The sequence below is a fragment of the Cavia porcellus genome, unplaced genomic scaffold (genome assembly GCF_034190915.1).
Source record: "Cavia porcellus strain 051 isolate PalLab524CR breed Dunkin Hartley unplaced genomic scaffold, mCavPor4.1 scaffold_57, whole genome shotgun sequence".
Lineage (NCBI taxonomy): Eukaryota > Metazoa > Chordata > Mammalia > Rodentia > Caviidae > Cavia > Cavia porcellus.
Genome location: NW_026947540.1, coordinates 2,219,694 through 2,227,312, shown reverse-complemented (window position 1 = coordinate 2,227,312; position 7,619 = coordinate 2,219,694).

Below are 7,619 nucleotides of genomic sequence, written 5' to 3'. Positions count from 1 at the left end.
GTGGCAATGTAGGATGGAGAAAAGCACCAAGGGGTGGTCAGCATGGGGAGGTCAGGAAACATGCATTGGCAATGTACGATAGGTTTCTGAAAAACATCGCCGTGTGGTGCGCATTGTAAGGGTTTCTAACAGGCCATTGACTAGTAATAGTGAGAAAAACATCACGGGTGGTGCGAATCAGAGGGCCTGAATCAGGATAGGCAGTGAGTGGCAATGCAGGATGTAGAAAAACACCATGGGATGGTCAGCATGGGGAGGTCAGGAAACATGCAGTCGCAATGTGTGATAGCTTTCTGCAAAACATCGCGGGTTGGTGCGCATTGTAAGGGTTTCTAACAGGCCATTCACTAGTAGGAGTGAGAAAAACATCACGGGGTGGTGGGTATCGGAGGCCCTGAATAAGGATAGGCATTGAGTGGCAATGTAGGATGGAGAAAAGCACCAAGGGGTGGTCAGCATGGGGAGGTCAGGAAACATGCATTGGCAATGTACGATAGGTTTCTGAAAAACATCGCCGTGTGGTGCGCATTGTAAGGGTTTCTAACAGGCCATTGACTAGTAATAGTGAGAAAAACATCACGGGTTGTGCGAATCAGAGGGCCTGAATCAGGATAGGCAGTGAGTGGCAATGCAGGATGTAGAAAAACACCATGGGATTGTCAGCATGGGGAGGTCAGGAAACATGCAGTCGCAATGTGTGATAGCTTTCTGCAAAACATCGCGGGTTGGTGCGCATTGTAAGGGTTTCTAACAGGCCATTCACTAGTAGGAGTAGGAAAAACATCACGGGGTGGTGTGAATCAGAGGGCCTGAATTAAGATAGGCAGTGAGTTGCAATGTAGGAGGGAGAAAAGCGCCACGGGGTGGTCAGGATCGGGATGTCATGAAACAAGCAGTTGCAATGTAGGATAGGTTTCTGAAAAACATCGCCGTGTGGTGCGCATTGTCAGGGTTTCTAACATGCCATTCAACTAGGAGTGAAAAAAACATCTCGGGGTGGAGTGACTCAGAGGGCCTGAATTATGATAGGCTGTGTGTGGCAATGTAGGGTGGAGAAAAGCACCACGGGTTTGTCAGCATGGGGAGGCAAGGAAACATGCAGTGGAAATGTAGAATATGTTTCTGATAAACATCACTGGGTGGTGCGCATTGTACGGGTTTAACAGGCCATTCAATGGTAGGAGTGAGAAAAACAACACGGGGTGGTGTGAATCGGAGGACCTGAATCAGGATAGGCAGTGAGTGGCAATGTAGGATGGAGAAAAGCACCATGGCATGGTTAGCATGGGGAGGTTAGGAAACATGCAGTGGTCGTGTAGGATACGTTTCTGAAAAACATCGCGGGGTGGTGCGCATTGTAATGGTTTAACAGGCCATTCAATGGTAGGAGTGAGAAATACATCACGGGGTGGTGTGAATTGGAACGCCTGAATAAGGATAGGCCGTGAGTGGCAATGTAGGATGGAAAAAAGCACCACGGCATGGTGAGCATGTGGAAATCAGGAAACATGCCGTGGCAATGTGGGATAGCTTTCTGAAAAACATCGCGGGTTGGTGCGCATTGTCAGGGTTTCTAACAAGCCATTCAACTAGGAGTGAAAAAAACGTCACGGGGTGGAGTGAATCAGAGGGCCTGAATTAGGATAGGCTGTGTGTGGCAATGTAGGGTGGAGAAAAGCACCACGGGTTTGTCAGCATGGGGAGGCAAGGAAACATGCAGTGGAAATGTAGAATATGTTTCTGATAAACATCACTGGGTGATGCGCATTGTAAGGGTTTCTAACAGGCCATTCACTAGTAGGAGTGAGAAAAACATCACGGGGTGGTGTGTATCGGAGGGCCTGAATTAGGATAGGCATTGAGTGGCAATGTAGGATGGAGAAAAGCACCAAGGGGTGGTCAGCATGGGGAGGTCAGGAAACATGCTTTGGCAATGTAGGATAGGTTTCTAAAAAACATCGCCGTGTGGTGCGCATTGTAAGGGTTTCTAACAGGCCATTCACTAGTAATAGTGAGAAAAACATCAGGGGTGGTGCGAATCAGAGGGCCTGGATCAGGATAGGCAGTGAGTGGCAATGTAGGATGGAGAAAAGAACCACAGGGTGGTCAGCATGCGGAGGTGAGGAATCATGCAGTGGCCATGTAGGATAGGTTTCTGAAAAGAAAAGCGGTGGTGCTCATGGTCAGGGTTTCTAACAAGCCATGCACTAGTAGGAGTGAGAAAAACATCACGGGGTGGTGTGAATCGGAGGGCCTGAATTAGGATAGGCAGTGAGTGGCAATGTAGAATGGAGAAAAGCACAACAGGGTGGTCAGCATGGAGAGGTGAGGAATCATGCAGTGGCAATGTAGGATAGGTTTCTGAAAAGAAAAGCGGGGTGTTGCTCATGGTCAGGGTTTCTAACAGGCCATTCATTAGTAGGAGTGAGAAAAACATCACGGGGTGGTGTGAATCGGAGGGCCTAAATTAGGATAGGCAGTGAGAGGCAATGTACGATGGAGAAAAGCGCCCCAGGGTGGTCAGAATGGGGAGGTCAAGAAACATGCATTGGCATTGTAGTATAGGTTTCTGAAAAACATGGCCGTGTGGTGCGCATTGTAAGGGTTTCTAACAGGCCATTCACTAGTAATAGTGAGAAAAACTTCAGGGGTGGTGCGAATCAGAGGGCCTGGATCAGGATAGGCAGTGAGTGGCAATGTAGGATGCAGAAAAACACCATGGGATGGTCAGCATGGGGAGGTCAGGAAACATGCAGTGGCAATGTGTGATAGCTTTCTGAAAAACATCGCGGGTTGGTGCGCTTTGTAAGGGTTTCTAACAGGCCATTCACTAGTAGAAGTAAGAAAAACATCACGGGGAGGTGTGAATCAGAGTGCCTGAATTAGGATAGGCAGTGAGTTGCAATGTAGGAGGGAGAAAAGCGCCACGGGGTGGTCAGGATCGGGATGTCATGAAACAAACAGTGGCAATGTAGGATAGGTTTCTGAAAAACATCGCCGTGTGGTGTGCATTGTCAGGGATTCTAACATGCCATTCAACTAGGAGTGAAAAAAACATCACGGGGTGGAGTGACTCAGAGGGCCTGAATTAGGATAGGCTGTGTGTGGCAATGTAGGGTGGAGAAAAGCACCACGGGTTTGTCAGCATGGGGAGGCAAGGAAACATGCAGTGGAAATGTAGAATATGTTTCTGATAAACATCACTGGGTGATGCGCATTGTAAGGGTTTCTAACAGGCCATTCACTAGTAGGAGTGAGAAAAACATCACGGGGTGGTGTGTATCGGAGGGCCTGAATTAGGATAGGCATTGAGTGGCAATGTAGGATGGAGAAAAGCACCAAGGGGTGGTCAGCATGGGGAGGTCAGGAAACATGCTTTGGCAATGTAGGATAGGTTTCTGAAAAACATCGCCGTGTGGTGCGCATTGTAAGGGTTTCTAACAGGCCTTTCACTAGTAATAGTGAGAAAAATATCACGGGGTGGTGTGAATCAGGGGGCCTGAATTAGGATAGGCAGTGAGTGGCAATGTAGGATGGAGAAAAGCACCAAGAGGTGGTCAGCTTTGGGATGTCTGTAAACATGTAGTGGAAATATAGGATAGGTTTCTGAAAAAAAAAAGCGGGGTGGTGTGCATGGTAAGGGTTTCTAACAGGCCATTCACTAATAGAAGTGAGAAAAACATCATGGGCTGGTGTGGATCGGAGGGCCTGAATCAGGATAGGCAGTGAGTGGCAATGTAGGATGGAGAAAAGCACCACAGGATGGTCAGCATGGGGAGGTTAGGAAACGTACATTAGCAAAGTAGGATAGTTTTTTGGAAAACATCAAGGGGTGGTGCGCATTGTAAGGGTTTCTAACAGGCCATTCACTAGTAGGAGTGCGAAAAACATCACGGGGTGGTGTGAAACAGATGTTCTGAATTTGGATAGGCAGTGAGTGGCAACGTAGGAAGGAGAAAAGCACCACGGGGTGGTCAGCATGGGGAGGTCAGAAAACACGCATTGACAAACTAGGATAGGTTTCTGAAAAACATCGCAGGGTGGTGCGCATTGTTAGGCTTTCTAACAGGCCATTCACTAGTAGGAGTGAGAAAAACATCACGGGGTGGTGTGAATCTTAGGACCTGAATCAGGATAGGCAGTGAGTGGCAATGTATGATGGAGAAAAGCACCATGGCATGGTTAGCATGGGGAGGTTAGGAAACATGCAGTGGCCATGTAGGATACGTTTCTGAAAAATATCGCGGGGTGGTGTGCATTGTAAGGGTTTAACAGGCCATTCAATGGTGGGAGTGAGAAATACATCACGGGGTGGTGTGAATTGGAGCGCCTGAATAACGATAGGCCGTGAGTGGCAATGTAGGATGGAAAAAAGCACCACGGCATGGTGAGCATGGGGAAGTCAGAAAACATGCATGGCAATGTGGGATAGCTTTCTGAAAAACATCGCGGGTTGGTGCGCATTGCAAGGGTTTCTAACAGGCCATTCACTAGTAGGAGTAAGAAAAACATCACGGGGTGGTTTGAATCAGAGGGCCTGAATTAGGATCGTCTGTGAGTTGCAATGTAGGAGGGAGAAATGCGCCACGGGGTGGTCAGGATCGTGATGTCATGAAACAAGCAGTGGCAATGTAGGATAGGTTTCTGAAAAACATGGCCGTGTGGTGCGCATTGTGAGGGTTTCTAACAGACCATTCACTAGTAATAGTGAGAAAAACATCAGGGGTTGTGCGAATCAGAGGGCCTGGATCAGGATAGGCAGTGAGTGGCAATGTAGGATGTAGAAAATCACCATGGGATGGTCAGCATGGGGAGGTCAGGAAACATGCAGTGGCAATGTGTGATAGCTTTCTGAAAAACATCGCGGGTTGGTGCGCATTGTAAGGGTTTCTAACAGGCCATTCACTAGTAGGAGTAAGAAAAACATCACGGGGTGGTGTGAATCAGAGGGCCTGAATTAGGATAGGCAGTGAGTTGCAATGTAGGAGGGAGAAAAGCGCCACGGGGTGGTCAGGATCCGGATGTCATGAAACAAGCAGTGGCAATGTGGGATAGGTTTCTGAAAAACATCGCCGTGTGGTGCGCATTGTCAGGGTTTCTAACAAGCCATTCAACTAGGAGTGAAAAAAACATCACGGGGTGGAGTGACTCAGAGGGCCTGAATTATGATAGGCTGTGTGTGGCAATGTAGGGTGGAGAAAAGCACCACGGGTTTGTCAGCATGGGGAGGCAAGGAAACATGCAGTGGAAATGTAGAATATGTTTCTGATAAACATCATGGGTGATGCACATTGTAAGGGTTTCTAACAGGCCATTCACTAGTAGGAGTAAGAAAAACATCACGGGGTGGTGTGAATCAGAGGGCCTGAATTAGGATAGGCAGTGAGTTGCAATGTAGGAGGGAGAAAAGCGCCACGGGGTGGTCAGGATCGTGATGTCATGAAACAAGCAGTGGCAATGTAGCATAGGTTTCTGAAAAACATCGCCGTGTGGTGCTCATTGTAAGGGTTTCTAACAGGCCATTCACTAGTAATAGTGAGAAAAACATCAGGGGTTGTGCGAATCAGAGGGCCTGGATCAGGATAGGCAGTGAGTGGCAATGTAGGATGTAGAAAAACACCATGGGATGGTCAGCATGGGGAGGTCAGGAAACATGCAGTGGCAATGTGTGATAGCTTTCTGAAAAACATCGCAGTGTGGTGCGCATTGTCAGGGTTTCTAACAAGCCATTCAACTAGGAGTGAAAAAAAAACATCACGGGGTGGAGTGACTCAGAGGGCCTGAATTAGGATAGGCTGTGTGTTGCAGTGTAGGGTGGAGAAAAGCACCACGGGTTTGTCAGCATGGGGAGGCAAGGAAACATGCATTGGAAATGTAGAATATGATTCTGATAAACATCACTGGGTGATGCGCATTGTAAGGGTTTCTAACAGGCCATTGACTAGTAATAGTGAGAAAAACATCACGGGTGGTGCGAATCAGAGGGCCTGAATCAGGATAGGCAGTGAGTGGCAATGCAGGATGTAGAAAAACACCATGGGATGGTCAGCATGGGGAGGTCAGGAAACATGCAGTCGCAATGTGTGATAGCTTTCTGCAAAACATCGCGGGTTGGTGCGCATTGTAAGGGTTTCTAACAGGCCATTCACTAGTAGGAGTGAGAAAAACATCACGGGGTGGTGGGTATCGGAGGCCCTGAATAAGGATAGGCATTGAGTGGCAATGTAGGATGGAGAAAAGCACCAAGGGGTGGTCAGCATGGGGAGGTCAGGAAACATGCATTGGCAATGCACGATAGGTTTCTGAAAAACATCGCCGTGTGGTGCGCATTGTAAGGGTTTCTAACAGGCCATTGACTAGTAATAGTGAGAAAAACATCACGGGTGGTGCGAATCAGAGGGCCTGAATCAGGATAGGCAGTGAGTGGCAATGCAGGATATAGAAAAACACCATGGGATGGTCAGCATGGGGAGGTCAGGAAACATGCAGTCGCAATGTGTGATAGCTTTCTGCAAAACATCGCGGGTTGGTGCGCATTGTAAGGGTTTCTAACAGGCCATTCACTAGTAGGAGTAGGAAAAACATCACGGGGTGGTGTGAATCAGAGGGCCTGAATTAAGATAGGCAGTGAGTTGCAATGTAGGAGGGAGAAAAGCGCCACGGGGTGGTCAGGATCGGGATGTCATGAAACAAGCAGTTGCAATGTTGGATAGGTTTCTGAAAAACATCGCCGTGTGGTGCGCATTGTCAGGGTTTCTAACATGCCATTCAACTAGGAGTGAAAAAAACATCTCGAGGTGGAGTGACTCAGAGGGCCTGAATTATGATAGGCTGTGTGTGGCAATGTAGGGTGGAGAAAAGCACCACGGGTTTGTCAGCATGGGGAGGCAAGGAAACATGCAGTGGAAATGTAGAATATGTTTCTGATAAACATCACTGGGTGGTGCGCATTGTACGGGTTTAACAGGCCATTCAATGGTAGGAGTGAGAAAAACAACACGGGGTGGTGTGAATCGGAGGACCTGAATCAGGATAGGCAGTGAGTGGCAATGTAGGATGGAGAAAAGCACCATGGCATGGTTAGCATGGGGAGGTTAGGAAACATGCAGTGGTCGTGTAGGATACGTTTCTGAAAAACATCGCGGGGTGGTGCGCATTGTAATGGTTTAACAGGCCATTCAATGGTAGGAGTGAGAAATACATCACGGGGTGGTGTGAATTGGAACGCCTGAATAAGGATAGGCCGTGAGTGGCAATGTAGGATGGAAAAAAGCACCACGGCATGGTGAGCATGTGGAAATCAGGAAACATGCCGTGGCAATGTGGGATAGCTTTCTGAAAAACATCGCGGGTTGGTGCGCATTTTAAGGATTTCTAACAGGCCATTCACTAGTAGGAGTAAGAAAACCATCACGGGGTGGTGTGAATCAGAGGGCCTGAATTAGGATAGGCAGTGAGTTGCAATGTAGGAGGGAGAAAAACGCCACAGGGTGGTCAGGATCGTGATGTCATGAAACAAGCAGTGGCAATGTAGGATAGGTTTCTGAAAAACATCGCCGTGTGGTGTGCATTGTAAGGGTTTCTAACAGGCCATTCACTAGTAATAGTGAGAAAAACAT